The sequence below is a fragment of the Scleropages formosus genome, chromosome 17, assembly GCF_900964775.1.
Source record: "Scleropages formosus chromosome 17, fSclFor1.1, whole genome shotgun sequence".
In the NCBI taxonomy this organism is placed as follows: domain Eukaryota; kingdom Metazoa; phylum Chordata; class Actinopteri; order Osteoglossiformes; family Osteoglossidae; genus Scleropages; species Scleropages formosus.
In genome coordinates, this window is record NC_041822.1 from 19,776,815 (window position 1) to 19,800,249 (window position 23,435).

Genomic DNA, 23,435 nt, shown 5'->3' on the forward strand with positions numbered 1-23,435 from the left:
TGTGGCAGTCAGGTGTGGGAGGCGGAGTGGCAGCCAGCCAGGTGGAAAAGATTTCAAGCGATTTTGTTTTCTCATTTTTTCGAGAATCATTCAGCATTAACAAAAAACTAATAAGAGGCCGATAAGCTACCTTCAGAAATATCTTGTCTTGATTGTGTGCACATCATTTTTTGTGCATGTGTTTTGAAAACTAGTCCCTTCTGGTATAACGAAGCCCAAAAAAATAACTGGGAGGATGTCCCCACAAAACAAACAGGTTTGTGACCTGTACTGTAACAATTACAATGGCAATAATAATAATAATAATAATAATAATAATATAAAACCCACACAAACACGAGTAGAACGTGAAAACGCCACACAGACTGAGTCTGATTCAAACCCACATGCAAACTCAGAATCCAGCAGCTACCCTTAGACACAAAAATTAATCCCATAATTACCTCTAAACATCATGTATTTTAAAAGTGTTCTATGCTAGATAAATATAAAGAAGCATTATTCCTTTTCTATTTGCTTCACAACATGCAAAATCAGTGGCACAGTCCAGCAGTGATTTAACATATTCAACTTCAATGATTTTTTTTCTATAATAAACATACAATACAGGTCCCCTATCAAACTCCCAGCATTGCAGATTAGTTCTTTCCAAAGCTGTTGTCTCCTGAACACTAGTTTTCTGTCGATGCAACATATGTTTTAACTAATAAGAGGACTGGAATTGTAATAACATAAGGCATAGGTGGACTTTGGTAAAAAACTTACAGTACCCAGAGGAACAATGTAAAGTTTATCACTTACAGCCCACATTACTCACTGAGGGAGGGGCTGTCTTGCACTGTTATAATCCCGGCCAGTTATATGCTTGGAAATACACAGTACCTGGTCAATGTTTTTAAAACCTGTTTCCATTAATTTTACCTTTAAATACACACACACACATTTTCAGAACCGCTTGTCCCATACGGGGTCACGGGGAACCGGAGCCTACCCGGTAACACAGGGCGTAAGGCCAGAGGGGGAGGGGGACACACCCAGGACGGGACGCCAGTCCGTCGCAAGGCACCCCAAGCAGGACTCGAACCCCAGACCCACCGGAGAGCAGGACTGTGGTCCAACCCACTGCGCCACCGCGCCCCCTACCTTTAAATATTTAGTTGCATTTAATTTTGAACAGTCGATACATTCCTATCAGATCCCATTGACAGATGTTGATGATAATAGTGATGATGGAGCAAAGGTGATAGATATTTAAGTTTATACCCTTATTTACGGTTAGTTTTCAGATGCCTCTACGCTTCATTGAGCAGATAGCCACTCCATTACTGAAACAAATTATATTTATGTAAAAACATAATGCAGAGCAATCTTTATTACAGCTTAGTTTGACCATAACTGCCACAAGCAATTTTATTGATTTATTGAAGCAATTTGCTCAATATTTTTTTTCACAGCTACAATTTTAAAATTGTGACATTAAACATTAAAAAATGCTTGAAGCTAAATAATTGACTTTTGCCACACACAAGCTGTTAAGTATGGCTTAATATAGCCTGGTAAGTAAATCAATCTTATTCATAAAGAGGTCAAATGAATAGAGAATTTACTCAGGAAGTCCTGTCTATAGTGGAATTGGCATTTTTTAAAAGAATAACTCAAATAAATATCTGTGATGTAAATATGATAAATATATGTTACATATGATGTGGACATGCAAGCACGTCTTAATTTAAGTTCAGGCTTTATTTATGGTTGGAAACAGTTATATATATATATATATATATACATATATATAGTCTGGGTGGGGGTGCGGTGCTACTCTCCGGTGGGTCTGGGGTTCGAGTCCCGCTTGGGGTGCCTTGTGATGGACTGGCGTCCCATCCTGGGTGTGTCCCTTTCCCCCTCTGGCCTTACGCCCTGTGTTGCCGGGTAGGCTCCGGTTCCCCGTGACCCCGTATGGGACAAGCGGTTCTGAAAATGTGTGTGTGTATATAGTCTGTTGACTTAAATTGTTATTCTCACCAAATTCATTCAAAATTCTCTTTGAATAAGACAAAGTTTTAAAAAGTAGACCTTAAAAAACAATGATGATTTTCTGGACTACATTATTACTTGTTTGACAGCAAAAAAAAAAAAACCCAATATATACACACATACATTTTCAGAACCACTTGTCCTATACAGGGTCGCAGGGAACCGGAGCCTACCCAGCAACACAGGGCATAAGGCCAGAGAGGTGGGGGGACACACCCAGGACAGGATGCCAGTCCATCACAAGGCACCCCCAGCAGGACTCAAACCCCAGACTCACCAGAGAGGAGGACTGCGGTCCAACCCACTGCGCCACCACATCTCACCTAAAACCCCATATATTTAGAAAGAATGATAAAAAGACCTCCAATAAAAACAAGTCAGTTTAGTGTTCTTCTCTTTTTTTTTTTTTTTTTTTTTTTAATGTAAACAAATTTGAAGAAACAAAGCTCAGGGCATAAAAGAGAGGTCCATGTTATCCTTCCTGAGCTTTTCAAAAAAGAAAAATTAAAGCTGAAAGAATTTAAGTGACGCGAGAAGAAAATATGGCGGACAAAGCAAGAAAGAGCATCCCGCTTTGGGGGCTCGGAACGCGCAGCGATGATAAAGGGCAGGTGCTTGGCAGACGGGCCCCTTGGAGGAATAACCGCTGCGGGCTTGTGGGCGCTGGGCGGGCACTGAGACTAACCACAGAGCGCACTCCTGACACGCAGGCACGCCTTGAACGCGAGCAAAGGGAGGCAAGGCAAAAGAAATGTATATGCGCACTGCCTGCTGCTCCCAAAGTGTTCCTAATAAGAAAACAAAGGCATGGTACTGATTTAGCCATTGCTCTTCATCCCTCACCCTGCAACTGGATAGCATTCTTTTGTTGCATGTTTCTACCAGCACCGCAATTAAAGGTCGGGGCCAAACAATACGGGCAACCAGGCGAAATGCAGGACGAGGAATTTTCCCAGCACGCCTGAAAACAAGCTGGACGGGTGCAGCGCAGAGCCCAGCCCAGAGACGAGACGCCGCGAAAAGGCACGACTGACCGACGCATTCAAAAGGAGTGCCTCGATCGAACGACTTCCTGACGGTCAGGAAACTCTGCATCTGAGCCTTTGAACCTGATGTCATTGAACATCTGTAACCGTTCATTTTTACGTCCGCTGTCGTGTTATGCGTTCGTCATTCTGGCCAGGGAACCAGGCCCACCGCATCTGCGTCACAGTGGAAAACTTTAAATTTCTTGATTTCTGCAGCAACGGTATGATGTACAATGCAACGTTTCGGTCGTTGAACTAAGCATCGGGGATGCAAAATACCTTTGCGCGTTAGGGAAATGGAGCAGGTACTAGTGGTGACTCTCTGTTCATTGTCATACTTTTCCTGCCAGTAAGCTTGGTAGTGAGCAGGAAAGTGTCGTGAAATGAAAAGAGACCCTCAGAATGGCTCCACCCTTCAGTTTGCTGTTACATATAATATCTGCTTTGTATCCATCTGCCAATTCCTCACCCAGTTAATCCATTCAACGATATCACCCCATTAGGCAAATTCACATTAGCGGGAGGTTGAATTGCTGTTTTTTCTTATTTCTTTTTGCTCCTGGACAAAAAAATGTCACCTATAAAAAAAAAAAAAAAGTTATTTTACACATATTTTATTATATGTGTAACAAAAATGACTGGATTCTATCACTTTATATTAATATGTGAATCACTGAAGCGATATAGTGCGGTGGCGCAGCAGGTTCGGCCAGTGCCTGGTGGGTCTTGGCTTCGAGCCCTGCTTGGGGTGCCTTGTGATAAACGTGTCCCCCCTCGCACCCCGCGTTGCCAGCTCGCTGCGGTTCTTGGCGATGGATGACATAGTGCAGAAGCACGAATGATTTTCGGACGGTCAGCATCATCATGAATGAATCGCTGAAGACACATGATATAAATAGCTGAGTTTGTGCGTAACTTTATACAGTTTATTTCTTACCGTTTGTACTGAATCTGCTTGTTTAGTTGGGAGTTAGAGTTACCATAATCGATATTGTCATTGGTTGAAATTGGCAACGGGACAGGAAGTAGGAAACATCAAGTATAGGCACGAGTTAGTTATATTACGGAAGAAGCATAGCATCCATATGCTTACGCTGTAAAACACATAGGCAGTGACTAACATACCTGCTGTTGGTGTAAAATTTCCACATTAAAGGGGGAAAATGCTGTTTTACTCAATCATAAATCCATTGTTCAGGGAAGCATGGTGGCACAGCGGTGCAGCAGGCTTGGCAGGGTCCTCCTCTCTGGTGGGTCTAGGATTTGAGTCCCGCTTGGGGTGCCTTGTGATGGGCTGGTGTCCTGTCCTGGGTGTGTCTCCTCCCCCTCCAACCTCATGCCCTGTGTTGCCGGGTTAGGCTCTGGCTTTCTTCAGCTTGTGTTTGGGTGTATGTCTGTCCTTTGTAAGAAAAAGGTATATTTTCATAAGCTTTTGTAGAAATATTTCATGGTTGAAGGGCAGCTGGTAGCATAGTGGCTTGAGGCTACTGCCTTCAGGTTGCAGGTTCAATCCCCACCTCTGGCTGTAGTACTCTTGAGCAAGGTCCTTACCCTAAATCTCCAGTCTCCATGTTTTTCTTTCTTCCCCATTTATACGTATAAGAAAGAGAATAAAGCAAATGCAACAGTGTTTTTCTGTCTTAGAAAATTCTGTCTATGATAACTATTGATACTGCAACTTATCAATCACTCTTCTTTGACTTACAAGGCTGCATGTTTCAGATTTCAGGCTTGTTTTCCCAGCGCAGCCAATATTTGGCCTGCTGGTTTGTGTTTTGGATGGCTGATTAAATGTCTTTTTAACAAGCTGGGTGGAAGAACATAAGGGTAGACGAAAAGAATTAGGAATTACAGACAGGGCTGGCAAGACAGAGCAAGTGCAAGTGAAAGAGCAGACAGCGTCTCTAACATCTTCTGCGCAGATCATGTTTGTGGACCTATGAAGAAATTTTGCTTTCTTTTGTTTGACTTCAGTTTCTTCTTTCTGCCCATCTGTGCTTTAACTTCCTGTCTTTTTTTGCTTTAAGAAAGTTTCTTTAGGCCCAGTTTTGTTCCATCGTATGTGGTGACCTCATTCCCTATCCTGCCTCAGCTTCCATCTATGTCCACTTCTCCCCACTGGGTAAAAACAGCTCCAATCTTTTGTCAGTTCTGCAAGACAAATGCCACATATTGCCCAGACCAGAGAAGTGAATTGTGTTTGAATTCAGTCAATCAGTATTAACATTATTAAACTTCATGTTTTCATTCTGAAGGGATCTCATTTGGTGTAAAAATCAGCGCAAGTCTTTTTTTCGCTGCATTGAACACATCTATATATAATGGACATGTTTTCTAGATTGTGAGAACTGTATGCTTCACAAAGAATTATACCGAGTCCCACAATATTACTATTAGACAGTGCGGATTATTTCAATTTATGTATCTTAAGGAAAAAACCTGTTTCAGCCTTGTTCAGTTATGACTATGGGCTCAACAAAGAAACTGAAGAGAAAAAAAAAAAAACTGGCATTCTGGATAAATAAATAAATTTGTTCAAACTCAATCCAATGACCAGCACAGAATTCCAAATCAGAGCTATTGACTCAATTTGTTCTTGAAAATGTTATCCATACACGTACTGAGAGCCTTTCAGTAAAAGTATTTTAATGAATACTTTTAAAAGCAAATGTTCTCCCTTTGAATATCAGTCACGCATGTATTTTTACTTGTCTTTGCTGGAAAGGAATGTCAAATTAAAAGACTGATTGACAGCTTCGATGTATATCATTTACATTTCCGTCTCGGTTGCCATGATAACCAAGTTTTCTGCGGTTCCCGTCATTGAGTGTTTTCGGTCGATTTCATAGAGCTGTTTGATTCGGGCTACTGGGGCTGGTTTGGTTGTGCTGAAAGTTTTCAAAGACCTCTGCTGTCTGGAACAATGAGCACTGATGGTTGAGGGCTATTTTAAGGCCTCCGTGAATTACTGTGCAAGGATATTTTGTGGTCTAATGCATAAAAATGCATTTAATCTTAAGAGAGAGTAGCAGCCCATCAATTCCTGTGACATTTTTATTGGCATCCCATGGAACCAAACAATATTGTGAACTGTGTCTGTCATGGGAAACTACATTCTGTTGCATTAACAGTGTTATAGATGTTCAGTATCTTTTCCATTTATTCATTTAGCTGATTATTTTCTCCAAAACAACTTACATCGTTCGGTTTGTATAATCGGCTAATTACACTTACCCATTTATACAGGTATTTAATTTTTACAGAATCGGTTCGGCATAAGTACCTTGATCAAGGGGACCGTAACCGGAGCAGAGATATGAGCCTTGGAACTTTGATTGCGCAGCAATGGCACTAACCACTGCACCCCCTGCTGCCCTTCAACAGAACTGACTTAACAATGTTTTTAAATAATGCATGAACTGATGTTTCACCAAAGTTTTACAGATATTTGTATCTGCCGGTTTCTGATGTTTATGAATCTCTCCTTTTGCCCCTCCCCACACACCCTGACCCAGAAGACTTATTCCATACAATTTTCATTCTCTTGCTCACTCCCTTTCCATAACCACTTGTCCTGGTGAGGGTTTCAGCAATCCAGAGCACATCCTGGAATCAATAAGTGCAAGGCGTGGAGGGGGTACACCCTGGACAGGAGGCCAGTATATCGCAGGGCAAAATTTAGTTCTGAAAAATCCATGAAAAATAATTTTCGTGCGGTTAAGTCGTCATCTTGGAAATACCTCAGAAGGGTTTGCTTGTAAATGAACTGTGCCCCCCCCCCGGAATATCGAGGGGGTGTGAACCGCACCTCCATAGGAAACAGTGCTATGGGTGTGAGAAGTGATGTAAATAAAGATAAAGTCAGCAAAGCTTAAATGTGCAGTAATTGCAGTTCATTATATTTATTATTGTGCATTAACTCCAAAAACATGCTAAAGTGCCGTTTCACTTTAGGGCCAAATATCTTTTGTTTTTAACCAGACAAGAGCTACGAGTTCATGTGATGAAGAAAATTGACTTATTTTCTCGCTCTTTTTTTTGGGTTCTTGTTTACGCTTTAGCGCCTTCTCTAGTCCTGGTGAATATTACGAAATGGAATTCTGGACTCATATCAAAACAAGCAAGGTGATTAGGAATGGCCAAAGACAAATTTTTGTCGCTACTTTCGAGTGTCAGAATACTGTCATCGGCAGCAGCAACACCTAGTTCACGGGAAAGGGAAGTCTCCACTTCCAGATTTCGCAAGTGTTTCAAAGAAAATATGTGCAAAACGCGCCTTCGCAGAGCCGCCCTCCCTGCCAGCTTCCACCGCCGCGAGCGTCCCGGCCCACAGGACGCCGGCGTCGCACCGGAAGGACGGAGCGACCCGAGTCACACGCGTCGGCTCAAAGCGGGACAGCACGGATCTGCGCGAAGATGCCGTCCGCAGCCGTAACATCAGCGTGTCTAATATTGTGGTTTTTTTGATCTTAAGGCATGTCAACGGCAGTCGCCAAGATCCAGCCAATTTGTGGGTTATGGTCAGTGAGTGAAGACTGTTTTTCCCATCACCACACAGCAAATTGCTTGTCAGAAGACGCTAGGCTGACTATCAACGTGACCGACTTTTGGAGGGGAAATAAATTAAAAACCGGCCCCACGTATTGGGGGGGGGGGGGGGAGAAAAAAAGCGAAGCGAACGATTTGGATCTCGCGATTTTCAACAGAGCCCAGACAATGGCGTTCCGTTTTTTACCAGCGCTCTGTCCGACAGCGCGGCGGTCCAAAATACCACACGTTCAGATCCAAGGAGGGCGACGCAGATAATCCGAACGACTTCATTAAAATGTTCCGCCATGCACATCGAGCAAGTATGAACGCGCATGTAAATTTGTTGGCTACGTTAACGGCTTTAGTTGAGCCGCGTACGAAACTCGTGGATCGCGTAACGGTTCCCGCAAACCGGGCAGTACGCGGCGAATCGAGCAGAAATTGTTCGGACGAAGCTCGAGAGACATATTTGCAGTCAACATGTATTTCCCCGTCGCGTCACAGCCAACAATTTTAGCGTCCGATAAGCCAACGTCAACAGAGGAGCAGACAGGAGACAGAGTATTAGTTCTGGAGCTGACACAAGGTGCAGAGTCCGGTCCAGATATGTGCAGCTGAGCTCGGCTTCATATTATGCACTATGCAAATTGGATATTTTGACACGAGTTATCCTTTACGACGCGCTAGCCGGGCCAACCGCTTCCAGTCGAGCGCCACAACAAGTGCGTTTTCCCCAACGAAACCCCCGCCCCCGCCTCTCCGATTTTCCCTGGGATATGCTCCCCAGATGCCGTGTGCCTTTTCATCACGGGATGCACGCGAGAGTCGAACCCCTCCGTATCGAGTGGGATCTAAGAGTTTGGGAACAGGAATCCCAGCCATCCAGGCCCAGTGCGTGTTGTGCCTGCTGCTCCGCAAGATTACCGGGACCTGCGGCTGGCATTCTAACACCTTTGCGCCACATGTGCCAAAGCTTTCAAAGCTCATATGCATTGCAGGAAGAGGGGAGAGGCTCATTTTCACTGGCTCCGCATTCCTTTCCATTCCAATATCTGTGCTTAGAGCTCCTACGTTAAATGGGGGATTAAAAGGAAAATACTTGCTTCTTTCTTCGCGGAATTACCTTTTAGTTGGGCAGGGGGCGAAGGTGGTATTTCGCAAAGAAGTGGGTTTGCGATACGATCGGAAAGGATGGGAAGAAAATGCCTTGACGCGTTGTGCGTCGGGGCACGTGCCAGCATGTCTTCCAAGATCCGGAGCTATAACGCTCGAGACTTAAGCTTTCTTGGGAGCGAAGGTCAGTTTCCCGCATTCAACACGACGGATTCCCACCTGCATCGTCAAAGCAAATAACCCCACCTTGGAAATGTGAAAACAAAGCAAGGTTTCAGTTTACGAAGAAACTCGCTCGAAGCACCTGGAGTCCAAGAAACCTCAGAGCAAAGGTCAACAAGTCAAGGAGTGGTATTTCTCCTCAGGTTACCACAGGTGTGCTTCAGACATTCCTGATGTGTCAACTGAATTGAGTGAATATATATATACACACACACACACACACACACACACACACACACAAACTGTATATTCATATTTCCCATTGGTGAAGCAAACAGCAGGGAGCATAATGATTAATGCAATAGGAGGGTCCCGGTTTTGAATCCATAGTCCTCCTCTAGGACCCTTGATCAAGGTACTTACCCTGTATTGATGCAGTAAGAATTATCCAACTGTATAAATGAGTAAATCATAGTAATTAGCTAAGTGTACCAAATTTACCTTGGAAAAAGGGGCGTGCGAAATCAGAAATATAAAAGGAAAATGTAAACACTGTACATTATTTCTCCCAGTTCACCTCAGAATTAAATCCCTTCTCTAGTTCTGGTTCAGTCATTAAATCCACTAAGTCAATGCTGTTTGAAATCTAAGGCAGTCGAAAAGTTTGTCCTGTTTTCTTATTGTTTTAATATCCAATGAGCATTAACTCAAAAGGCTTGATATCAGCTAATGTCAAAGGATACTTTAAATAATGCTTTTTTTGATAGTAGGAATAAAGTTTGCCTTTCCGTCACAATGAAACAGTGAAGCCAGCAGGTAGTATAGCATAGCGAAATTACATGACATGTCAAAAAGCAGTCACAAACTTCAGCACAAGTCCTTAACAGGGGTCTTTCTTAGGACCATCCAGAAACTGGAACGTATTCTCACGTCCTTATTCCAAAGCACGCGGCATTTCAGCCCCGTTCCCCACTCCGAAGGTGTACGAACTGAAGCATGCAAAAGGACGGACAAAATTAAAACTGATATTATTGCAAGGGATCACAAGCCAGCGGCAAATTAAGGGGTGTGATTACACGTCGATACCGAGGGGACTCCGGCAAATAGGAACATATTCGTAGTATTTCACTTCAGTTCTGTTCAGACTTCAAAAAAAAAAATCACAGGAAATCCCACTAAAAGAAAAGAATGTTTTAGAGAAAAAAAAAATAAAACATATTTGGACATCACTGACATAAACTGAAATTCTCCGACACTGGGGTCTTTTGCGCAAAAATTCGGTCGTTCCGCTCATTTGAAATCGACCGCAATCTACGCAAATGGATTCACGTATCTTGTGCCTGCGCCACCCTGACCTTGTTCGATCAGTTAAATATTTACACGTATTCTGTGGAACTCACACATCGAGAGCAAGACCGCGATGAACCCCCTCTGTCTATTTCCATTTCCCTGCAGCTCTTTCCACAACGCAGCGCAAACCTCTGTAATAATAATGGTTATGGGATAACTGGGCCGCAACATATTCCACCGGCTAAACCGATTTACCTCCCAACTCACGCAATATCCTCATTTAGATATCAAGTTTTTCGGCGAGGGTTTCGAAATGCTGCGTCTCCCCGCTCGTAGCAGCGTAGAGCTGAGTGTTAAATTACAAATTAGAGCTGAGGAGACATAACACTTACTTTGCATGCGTGTGGGTGGGAAAGGACTGGATGTGAGAAGGGAAAACAATTTAGGGAATGTATCGGGGGGAGTGTGGTATTGATTTCCTTGGGTCTGAAAGCAACGGGCCATGTGTTTTGCATAAAGACAGTGATTGGACACTATTTAACACCGTCCTGCGACATCGAATGGAACACGTTACGGTCCGTGTACTGTATGCTTTATTTATCTGGAAATAAGAGAGAACGCAAAGTTCTTCTAAGCTTTGCTGCTTTTGACTAGAAAGCACTTTTCAATCGATGGAGTCAAGGGCCACAGTTAGACTGGGGGACATTGGGTATTGAGGCAGGTAGAGTCCTTTCCCTCCAATCCAAGCACACAGGTTTGAATCCCTGGACCCTTGAGCAAGGTGCTTAGCCTGAAATGGAACAGTAAAACTTGCCCCGCTGTGTAAATGGGTAAAAAAATTTTTTGTAGCTCAACATTGTTAGTTGCTTTGGACAAAAAACATCAGCTGAATGTCAAACTGTTTGTGACACTTGGGTTGTGAAGCAGTTGCACAATCATATTTAAGATGCGGAAGGGTAGGAGTAAAAATAAGTTACTCAGTAGTAAAATAAGAAGCAATGAATGAGGTTTTATTTATTTATTTAGCAGACACTTTTGTACAAAGAAATTCCACTGAACACTATGTAGTGTTACCAGCCCACACACCTTATTCACCATGGTGACTTACACTGCCAGATACACTACTTACACTGGGTCACTCATCCATACATCAGTAGAACACACTCGCTCTGTCACTCACACACCATGGGGGAACCTGAACAGCATGTCTTTGGACTGTGGGAGGCAACCAGAGCAGCCACAGGAAACACACAAACTCCACACAGACTGAGCAGGGATCAAACCCACACCCTCTCGCTATGAGCCAGCGGTGCTACTCGCTGTGCCACCGTGCCACCCGACGCAACCTTCAGTTGACAGAGCAGTGCTTCCTTCGAACCCAAAGGCCACTGGTTCGAAATCTCATGTACTGCAGTACCCTGGTACCAATGCACTTAACCCTTAATAGCTGCAGCAAAAAACACCCAGTTGGATAAATGAGTAAATCGTTGTGGGAATCTTAATATGATTAGTCGCTTTGTAGAAAAGCATCAGCTAAATGAATAATTAATTGGCTTTCTGCAGTTGGAGAGCTGCCATTAGTCATTGAGGATGCAAGAATACTCGTCACGCTCACTCTTGATGTATGAAATGTTTTCCCAGATTTTAGCGTCCTGATGGTGAGGTCTCATCGAAGCTGCGCAAACGCACTTCATATTTGTCATTCTCAGCCTTAATTGCAACCATATCAAGCCCAGAAGCCTGGTTTGGAGGTGCTGGTCAGTCAAAAAGTAACATGGTTGCAGAAGCTTTTTTGCAGATCAGCTGAAATTTATTCATGTCTTAGCCTGTACAAAGTGACAAGAGTTAGACAAAAAAATTCAGCTCGTAGCATAACTTCGTGACCCCTGACGTGACTAGTTATTTAAATCTGAACTTGAAGTACCACATTAAGGACACACTGACAACTCAAAGCATTGCGAGATCTGTCAAATGACAGCGAAGAAGCGAAAGCCCATTTTCATTTTACAATCACACACAGATGGTGTGTCTTGGGATCACAGCCTTCCAAAACAACAAATCTACATCTGGTTTATACCAAGAGATAAACTACAACAACCTCAGAATTCTCATGCACGCATTCAGAAAACATTAGTCAGCATTTCAGCATGCGACGTTTCCGCGTCTCTTTGCATGTATGTTTGGGGCGTGAAGCAGGTTCACATGTTTAATGTAGAAATGATGGGTCTCGAAGATCTTTCTTCTCAGCTGGAAATCTGAAGCGAAACTCAGTTGGCATAAATGACTGATCTTGGTACAATGCGTTACTGAAATTATTTAACTTAGTCATTTTTACTGTATATATATATATGTGTACAGGTGGTCCCCGACTTACGATGGGGTTACGTTATGAGAAGCCCATCGTAAGTAGAAAATATCATAAATTGAAAATATCGTACTCGAAAATGCATTAATGCACCTAGTACACACCTCTGCCCAACATTGCAAAAGAGTATCGCTCCACATATCAGTTGCTCAGGAGAAAATCGAAATTTGAAGTACGGTTTCTACTGAATGTCTATCGCCAGCTCGCCATCGTAAAGTCGAAAAAAATCGTAAGTCGAACCATCGCAAGTCGAGGAGCATCCGTACGCATATATACACAGATATATACAGAGCATAAACAGTAAGGAGGCTGTACAAAGTTGTTCAAAGTGCCTCTTTTCTACCAGAATAGATGATGAGAATGACTTGGAAAACGAAAGTTATTAGGATGAGTTAGCGTGTATAAGTTACGAAATTAGCACTGGGGGATTCAAACCTGCAACCTTCAGGTCTGAACGCAGAAGCACGAACCACGACGTTAACAGCGAAAAAACGGTTAAGCGCCGTACCACCCTAATAATGCAGGGCCAAACCAATTTGTTTAGCTGATGGTTCAGTCGATCTACCAAGCAGCCCGTAATCTCCGCAAACCAGTAGTTTTAATGGGGGAACTGAGTGTCCATCACTTCATGGGACACTCATCTCTCCAACATGCAAGTTATGCAACAAAGAAATGACCACAATATCACAGCGCTACAACCTCCCCCTCTCAGTAAATTATTCGTGTCGGAGAGCACTGCGGGACGTTGAATAAATAACACCTCCCTTCTCTGTGACGGCAGCAGTGTTTTTCTTCCCGTTTTTCGGAAGGAATGCGACTCCTGCTCATGCAGTGTCTCTGAGAAGCGCATTTTTGCACCTGTGCTCGTAAGGCACGTTTCCTGCCAGAGATGTGACATTTAAACAGATGTGAGGAATAAAACAAGAAAAACATGGACTGAAAATGTGCCCCAGCAGTGCCCTGCCTTCCTCACATGGAAATACAGCTTCACAAGATTTACTGAACCACACCTCTGACATCAGATCCTTACAGAAGTGCCTCTGCCAGCCTTCAACTTGCCCTCAACTTACCCTCTTTTATCCACTTAATTTTTTTTTTTGCATAAAAAAAAGTGTAAATCCTATACACATGCTTTGGATTGATATGTTTCCTTACTGAGAGAACTCAGAATTTATTAATTTCTCTGACTTTGGTACCGTTGGTCTGATAGGTGATGCTGGTAAAGTTTCTACAGTATTAAATCTTTTTAAAATATTTTTTGCTCTGTATGGTTTACAGTCAAGCGGTGTGTGAGTGACAGGGAGAGTGTGTGCTCAGCCATGCTCAGTCGGTGTGGAGTTTGCCTGTTGTACCCCTGGGTGCTCTGGTTTCCTCCCACAGTCCAAAGACATGCTGTTCGGGTTCACTCATAGCATGAGTGACAGAGAGAGAGTGTGTGTTCCACTGATGTATGGATGAGTGACCCAGTTTAAGTAACGTATCTAGCAGTGTAAGTCTTCGGGTGCTCTGGTTTCCTCCCACACTCCAAAGACATGCTGTTCAGGTTCACCCACAGTGTGTGAGTGACAGAGAGAGTTCGTGTGTTCCACTGATGTATGTATGAGTGACCCAGTGTAAGTAGTGTATCTAGCAGTGTAAGTCACCGTGGTGAATAAGGTTTGCGGGCTGATAACCCTACATAGAGTTCATTGGAAGTCGCTTTGGACAAAAGTGTCTGCAAAATAAATAAAGGTAACAGTGGTTTCACCTCCAGTAATCCTATAAATTGTGTGTGGTGCTGGAACGTATGTAAAGCAGGGGAACAGTCTGTCCCGACCGTGTTATTGGCCACCGCTCGGCGTTTCCAACCGGGACGCTCGAGAGCAGGTGCCGAATCTGTGCCGCATTAAGGGCAGGGAGCACGTTCAAAGTGTTGCTGAGCCTTGGAAAAGTCCGCGCCCTCTGTTCTCCTGCCACGTGTTAGAGCGACGTGACGGGACTGTAGGTAAGGATTTCGACGACTCTTACAGCAATTTTAACAAGAACAATTACATCTGAGTAAAATTCCTTCCACTGTCTGAAGAGAACATATTATTAATTTCAATATTTTTTCAAGTGCATTGCCCCCCCCCCCCCCCATGTGATGATATAAGCTCAAACACATGTGCTCAGTTTTTACACCGTTAGAAGTAATTCCTCAAAAATTACTCTCCTGCGGTTAGTAGCTGCTCAGCATGAATGACATAATATGGATTCAGCTGACGGAAACAACATTTTTCCAGTGTTCTCCGTGAATGTATGGCTCTATAATGGTCCTACTTGTTTCCAGTTTAATAGTTCAGAGAAATAGTGTTGCTTCGAAGGGCATTTGGAACCATATTTTTCCCTTAGTTATTTAGCCACAACCTAAAACATTGCCCTCAACCAAAAATTCTGGATATAGCCATCAAAGTACGAGAGCCCAGCAAGAATATGTCAGAAGACAGTGAGAAAACAAATGTAAATGGTTTCCAAATTGTATCCAGCCTGTGCTGATTTGTATTAATATGTTACTGAAGCCCACTGCACGCCAGTGTTCAAGCAATAAGAAACAGCTCTAGAAATGAATCTCTCTTGGCAACGGTTCTTGTGACAAGGTGATGTTTCCAAATTAAAAAGAAAAAAAAAATGTTTTATATATATATATATATGTTCTATGTTATATATTTATATACTGCATATATATTTATATACCCACTGTCAACAACTATGTATGTATACATACACATATATGAAAATACATATATGTATACATATATAGTTGTTGACTGTGGATATACATATATATGTATTATATATATATATATATATATACAGACATATTTATATACAGTACATACATGAAGCATTGTATTGGACTGTAACTGAACTGACTGCTATGAAAGTTTTCATCATTGTGCTGTGTTTACAGTGGAGTCACGCTCTTCAAAACTGATTTATACAGTCATGATGCTAATGGCTCAGTAAATAACTGATCTGGAGCATTCCACATTTACGTTGAAAGGAACCACTAAACAACTTACTGGAGGTCCGATGATGTGCTTGTACACAGCAGTCACACTGGTCTAGTACATTTATACATTGTGGAGACACTTTTCTCCAAAGCAGCTTCCAATGAACTCTATTTAGTGTCATCAACCCACACAGCTTATTCACCATGGTGACTTACACTGCTAGATACACTACTTACACTGGGTCACTCATCCATACACCAGTGGGACACACTCTCTCTGTCACTCACACACTGTTGGGGAACCTGAACAGCATGTCTGGAATGTGGGAGGAAACCAGAGCACCTGGAGGAAACCCACAGGGAGAACATGCAAACTCCACACAGACTGAGCAGGGATCGAACGCACGTCCTCTCACACCACCCAGGTGCTGTGAGACAGCAGCGCTACTCACTATGCCACCGTGCCACCCCAGTTACTCCGGTTTCATGTTGTGTTTTTGTTATTTTGTCCACCTCCTGTATTTGCACAGGAGGTCTAAGTCATCAACAAAACTCTGTCAACATGAGCGTAAAGCAATACAGGTAAGAGCTTGAACTAAGAAAGAAATACACAGAGGTATTACAGTGATTAAAAGTAGAGTGATTCAAAATGCAAGAAAAAAAAATCAGCGTTCAATTGTTCTTAGGTAAACAATAGCAGCGTAAAAGCAAAATATAAACAATGGTTATAAAAACACAGCTTTAATTTCAGTTCTCCTGCCAAAAATGTACAATAGCGGCATTCCTTCAGTAGAAGATTGAATCAGGGATGAGATAGCACAGACCTTAGAGAATATAACTACACGGTCCCCCGTGTGCAAGACCGTGTGTGGTAAGAGTGCAGATAACATGTAACGACTTCAAGAGAGTTAAGATACGTCTGTTTATTAAAAAATAAGGAACTTGTCAAACACAGTCACAGTCACACGATGATGAACAGCAGAAACATCTGTACGATTGTATGGTAAGTGAATATGTTACGCAAATGTGCACCAAGTTCTACGTCTAAATAGCTTAATCTGTCAAAAAATTTCGGACATTATAATGACATAGGACGTTGTTGTGTTTTCACAGCAATCGCATGCAGAAGTCAATAGTTTGAAGATATACTTGTAAAATACACCGTTAGCTGTGTAGCAAATTCTGTAATTTATGCACACAAACAGAAAGTCTGTGAAGTGACAAAATTAAAAAAAAAAAAAACGAATTAATTGAACAGAATTAACTTCTCAAAATTAATTAAAAAAAAACAAAAAAAATCATGCCAGCACTGAGCAGGTTAACGCTCCAAGTAATATGAAGTAACTCTGCGCAAATGACTTCAGGAAGAGCTCAAAGATAAGGAGCGACCCAGCATCAGAGGGAAAAACTCAATGGGCATAACAATGTGGACAAAACAAAACAAACAAACAAGAAAACAAAAACAATACGACCCGAGGAGCCCGTTTGTCACGCCACCGTGCCATTTTCTAGAAACGTGTCTTTGTTTTCCTTTCATGACTGACGTCAGTGATTTGCATTTATTCATTTAGCGGCAGTGGCTGCCCAAGCCAAGTCCTTTTTCACTTCTATACACTTTTCTCTTGTGTCAACAAGCAGCTGCAGCAAAATGAACAGCAGGGGGTGTGGTGGTTAGAGCTATAAGCCGGTAGAGTAAGGGTCATGGGTTCGAGTCCGATTCCGACTGTAGGACTCTTATGCAAGGAAAATTAACCTTATTCACCACTACTTCTACATCCTTTCCCTCTGCCTAGCGATGCTGAAGTCCTTCTTTACTAATGTATACATCATTTGTGCATTTTAAATATTTACTATATTTTGACTACACATCATTTGTGCATTTTAAATATTTTCATACCATGTGCTCCAAGTAAATGGACTCCTTTGCTGCAGCAGCGATTCGTCAGTAAAACCAAAGAATTACTTTATCCGTTACTGAAATATTTGACAGAATTTAGTTTTCTCCTACTGTACATGTACGTAAATATATATAATACAGTGTGAGCAAAATGTATTTGGCACCACAAAGACATTATACATTTTAAGCAGCGTCCTTACTGTTGAATAAATATATTTATGCAAATAGTTGGAGTCGCCGATGTGCTTTTTAACGCAGTCCACATGTTTCTAATACTTTCCATGTATATATTGCAGGCTTTTTTTGTCCCAGTGAAATCCCTATTTAGGAATCTTCTGCCACAATAGTGATGAGACATGTCAGAGGAATGCTTTTTCTCCGATGGCTGGAACCGAAGCACTTAATGTAAACTCAAAGAATTGGGGCCTGTGTTTAAAAACGGAGCTCAGCCAAAAGCAATGCCGTATGACTTTCCAGGGAAATAATGAAGTACGGCATAACAGGTATATGGTTCTCTTCTTACGGCTGGTCTTCGATCTCCGTTTTGAGACAACGTGGAAATACGACCGTTGTAAGCAAGGGCACTAATTTACCTTAAAACGCCCTTGGTACCAAGTTAAAAGCAAAATTAGTAGTCTTTGTATGGCTGATGCCTTTGCCCAAGATGACTTCAAACGTTGTATAATGAAATTTATAATACCCAACCAAGCAACCAACCAAGCAACCAACCAAGCAACCAACCTCAATAAATGCTTGTCCCGAGCCTATCCCAGAAACACTGGGGGCAAAGCCGAAGGGGGCGGCACACCCTGGATGGGACGCCAGTCCATCGCAGGCAAATTTGTAATGATTTACACATATATACGTGAGGGTGTTCTCTGCGGACCGTCTTGAGGTAGGTTACATCTTTAATGGTATTCTGGAAAAGAGAAGGGGGTTGAACGAGGGATCTTCACACCGCAAGGACCAAACCACTGCGCTACTGCTGCCTGTCTTACAGTGTGTTATAATCGAAATTACCACATATTATACTCAGGGCAATGAGTGAAATCCCTTACTGTATCTGTCGACAGTATGTTGACAAGAGCACACTGTCATATGATTGCTTTCCTGGTCTGAGGATGGGAAAGGATTAGCATGTAAGCAGCATGAGGGTGGTTTGTAGAAGGAGTAGTCATCAAGTGTGCAGTTTCTCCAGAGTTATAATGACATTTTCAGCTTATGCTTATCTGTAATGTTCTCCGTTCTGTGTCGTCTACCTCAGACGGGCTCCGTCGGACGGCGCTGCGTCCCCAGTCCTCCCGGGCTTCGATGAAATAGTTGGCTGGGTTCCATGCCGCAATGGTTCCTCCAGCGGAATGCTAGGAGATATGCCTCGGTTCATTCCTGTAGATATGTCTCAATTGCCTAGTGTTTTAACACGCAAGGATCGACCGAAGAGCTTGGCTGAAGACTTCCCAAGAAGAAAACTTGTTATCGAATCATAATTTTGATATTATTCTGATTTGGTGCATAGGCAAAGGTTTTGTCAGAAGCAACCTGCAATTTCATCCTTCGATAGAGATGGAAATTTTATTGGATGAGAGTTTTCAACTTTGGGGTAATGCAGTAGGAACCATCCACCCGAACCATTAAAACTTCAGGCTCATGTTCTTAACCTCTACTGTATCAAGTCTAAACAGGCGCCATGGTGGCATAGCAAGGAGCTCTGCTGGCTCACAGCACTTGGGTGGTGTGGGTTCGATCCCCAGTCAGTCTGTGTGGAGTTTGCATGTTCTCCCCGTGTCTGATTTGATTTCCTCCAGGTGCTCTGGTTTCCTCCCACAGTCCAAAGACATGCTGTTCACGTTTACCCATAGTGTGTGAGTGACAGAGAGAGAGTGTGTGTGTTCCACTGATGTATGGATGAGTGACCCAGTGTAAGTAGTGTATCTAGCAGTGTAAGTCACCGTGGTGAATAAGGTGCATGGGCTCATAACAGTACATCATATCCACTGGAAGATGCTTTGGAGAAAAATGTTTGCTAAATATGTAAATGTGATGGTCGGGTAAGTGCTATATTGCACCACATAGTTAAATTAAAACTCTGTATTGTGAATCGAACCTGATGAAAAGTCAAAAAACTTTTTTTTCTTACAAATATTCAGATATAAAGGAAAAAAAAAAGTGAAAAATGGCAGTGCGATCTTTGACCAAGCAGACTTGTGATAAAAGTGGGGGCTGTAATTCTGTCAATCCCCAGAGGATGCTGCTTTGGGTTTAGATGACACCCCACTGCAAAGTGATGAATTCCTTTTCTGTCCCGCAGCACAAAAAGGAATTTGCAGCTCCCTGCTGCTCTCCACGGGAGTCTGACCGTTATTTGAGGTTCCGTTGAGCTCCGCAGAGAAACTTTTGCATTCTTACTTTAAGTTTCTGCGAACTGATCTTCGCTCATACAAGGCGTGACCACACACTGTGAGCACTGTGCCTCATATTGAGGGACCCTCTTTGCTGTGATTTAAAAAAAAAAAAAAACTCTTACAGACAAGGCTTTAGATCCAGAATTTATATGTAAAGTTCGTCACGGCTGGAAGCGGGAATCCTCACTTATTTAACCGACAAAGACACTTAAACTAAGACGAACATCAGTTTTGCGACAGAAAGAAATGCATTTCATTTCCGAAGGCCTTTCCCGATCGCTGCCACGGCACAGAAAACGAGAACATTCGACCGAGCCAAGCGCACGTGCTAAACACACGCCGCGTTCGTCAATTAAACGCGCGTGCATTAACAATTTTGCGTATTTTCCACACCGTTTCAGTTTAATTAAGTTTACTCTCCAGATTCTATCTTCGGTTATATGGGCCTTTCAGGACGTTCTAATGTACTTCCAATCGTAGCTTTCGAAAAGCAGGCTGGAGTCAAATCAGGTCGCTAACGTTTTGGGCACGGTTCCACCCTGTTAACACGTTTCTTCTGGGTCGCTAAAACGCTGATGGGTCTCGAAATAACAGCCCGGGGGGGGGGGGAGGTTTCCATAAAACTTGGCCTTTTGTTCAACCGGGGCCAACTGATTGCGGCACCTCTCGGCTAGGCATGCGGCACATGGGACAGCGGGGGGTGTTTTTTGGGGGAGCGGGAGTGGAATTACAGGGCTGGCGAACGCGAGAGCGGGTCCGATCCACGGGTCTTATCTAGACCTGACACGAATTCCATGACGGGCCGGAAACCGCGAGTCGACCTCTCTTTCCAACACCGAGGACAGCAGTCGCACGACACCCTCTCATCCGCTGCCAGGTAATCAAGCGGTGCATTGTGCGATTAGCGCAGATTGCCTCGAGGATACGGCATCTTAATGAAGCCTATGTTTATTTACCCATTCAGTGCTGCTCCCTCCACCCCCCATAAAGGCCAAGCCAGCTTGGAAAGATTATAAACATGTTTTGTAATCGCTTAATGAGATGATACTCCAGTGCGTGGCAAATCTGGATCTTTTTTCCCCATAACTACATTGCCTTGTATCCTCAGAATGCTGACAGTTCCCAGTGTTGGACTGTAATGCATTTCCAGTGATGAGCCTAATATGTCACTGACCTGCAGCGTAACGCTCGAAGGAAGGCTTTGCGTGCTTTTGACGGATTCAAGGTTGGGCTTTCAAAGCGCTCCAAGAATAACCCGTTAAAGAATTGACAAACTTTATGAATTCATGTACAAGCTGTCGGGTTTATGTTTCCCCAGATAATGTCCTCGGACCCATGTTGAACTTCAAGAGGAAATGCTGGGATAGATAACGCCGGGATGACATTATTACCCCTCTTTAAGGGTGCATCTGGAAATGATGTGGAAAAAAGCACTCGCTGATTGAACGTCTGCATGTTTTGCCGTAACGTTTCGGGAAAATCGTTCTTTTGCACTGCTTCTCAGTTTTCAGCGGGGCTCGAGGTTGGTATAGTTTCGAACGCCCCTCTGTCTGCACGTCGGCTGCAGGTGACTATGTAGCTGATGTAGATTTCAGTGTTTTCAGCAATATTTGGCATTTGCCTACTTGAAACAAAGGGTTAAACAAGAACAGGTTGAGCCACTGTAATCGCATTGCTTTCTGGAGGACCATTCTAAGGCACTGACCCGCTGGACTTGGTCTTCAGCTCAGCTCGGACATCTCAAGTAGCCCTACCAGTCCTGCATGCAAAGCTGTCTTTGCTTAATCTGCTCCTAAGAATAAACTGTCAACATTAATATAAATCTCTAGGAATGTACAGCTAAAGGAAAGACTTGCATATACACTTCATAAGAATTTATGATCGATTGGGAAAACTACTGATTCAATGCAACAGTTAAATAAATGGTTATAATAATAAACTGAAGATACAATATGCAATACTCATAAAGTGAAGTTTAGATTAACCAAAATTCTTGAATTACTAGCCCACCAGGCACCACCCACACGCTGACTGAAGCCGCTTGTCCCGAGAGGGGTCGCGGTGAGCCGGAGCCTAACCTGACAACACAGGACGCAGGGCTGGAGGGGGAGGGGACACACCCCCGATGGGACGCCAGTCTGTCACAGGGCACCCCAAGCAGGACTCGAACCCCAAGCCTGTGTGTGCTCCCCCCCCAACCAGGCACCAGTATCTTAATATTGTAAACTGCTTTGCAGAAGGTTTCTGCTGACCAATTCAATAATAATACAACAACATTATTATGGAATCAGTTAGCAGACACTTTCTCCAAAGCGGTTTACAATATTAAGCTACTTGCATTTATGTAGCTGTTTGCAAAGTAGGGTATTTTTTGTAGCCTCCTGAAACCATTCCAACTTCTCAAGGGCAGTACGGCAAGTGGTGGGATTTGAACTCAGGTCCAAGTTTGCACCACTAGTCAATACACTTACACTTAATTCATTTCGCTGACGCTTTTCTCCAAAAGAAGTCATAATTATTTATGCGTCGGGGTAATTTATGACTGAAGAAATTTAGGATAAGTAACATGTTCAAAGGTGGGATTCAAGCCAGTTACCTTTGGATCTGAAGTCAGCGGCTCTAAGCTACTGCCAACTGCTTCACTTCTGACTTGACGGAAGGCAAGAACATCTCTGCTGAACGTCATCATTCCAGCAGAGCCAAGTTAAGAAGACAAGCTACAAAGACTCCCGATCTTTTATAATACATATTTAGCCATACTAGTTATCGCAGATTAGCTATTATACTGGGAAATCCATGTAAGCAACTGCTCTTTTGTTTTAAACGTAAGCTACTTCAACCGTTTAGACCGCTCAATACCGCGGGTCATTTTCGCTAAAAGTAAAAGATCGGGAGAAAAGCTATCGACGAAACTGTGGCGTTGTCCTTCACACGCTCAGAAGGGATGCCAGCACTGGTCCCGCACGTGGTGAACGAGCGGGAAAAAAACACGTCTGCGGCCGGACTCGTGAGCATCCGAGCTGGAAAAAAAGAGTGTTCCCACATGTTCTGCTCAGATTCCTAAAGTCAACAAAAGCACAGGGCAGCTCATTTCCCTGCACTTAGGACCTTGACATTGAGGGGGCTGGGGATGAAGAGGCGGAAAGGGACCTTCCCTCTGTGGGCTTATCTCGATTGCTTCCTGATAGGAAATGGCCACAAACAAATAAATATCCTCGAGCCTGTGAAAATCAGGTCCGAAGGGAGAAGTTGCCCTTACGGAGCGGGATCGTTCCCCGCCTTATCGGCGCGGGAAGTAAACAGTACAGAGTTGTTGTTCTGAGCAACAGGCTCCTGGTGGGCCGTTTCCCTCATCTGCGGTTGTTATACAATCGTCCATCCATCAATGCATCGAGTAAACCCTCAGCTCACATCCTCTCGGTATTCCGGAGATGTGTCGGACCCCTTCTCCCCCCCAAAAAAGTAAGCCTTCCAACTACTCGATGAAGAGGAAATGCCTTCAAACGGCGCATGTAAACAAGTGCCACCTTACACAACCTTTGCATTATCAGCGGGGGGCCGCGGTCACCTTCGCAAACACCATCACGAAGAAACAATGACAGGAAACGACGGAATCATTGTTTCCGCTCTAGTCTTTCCATGG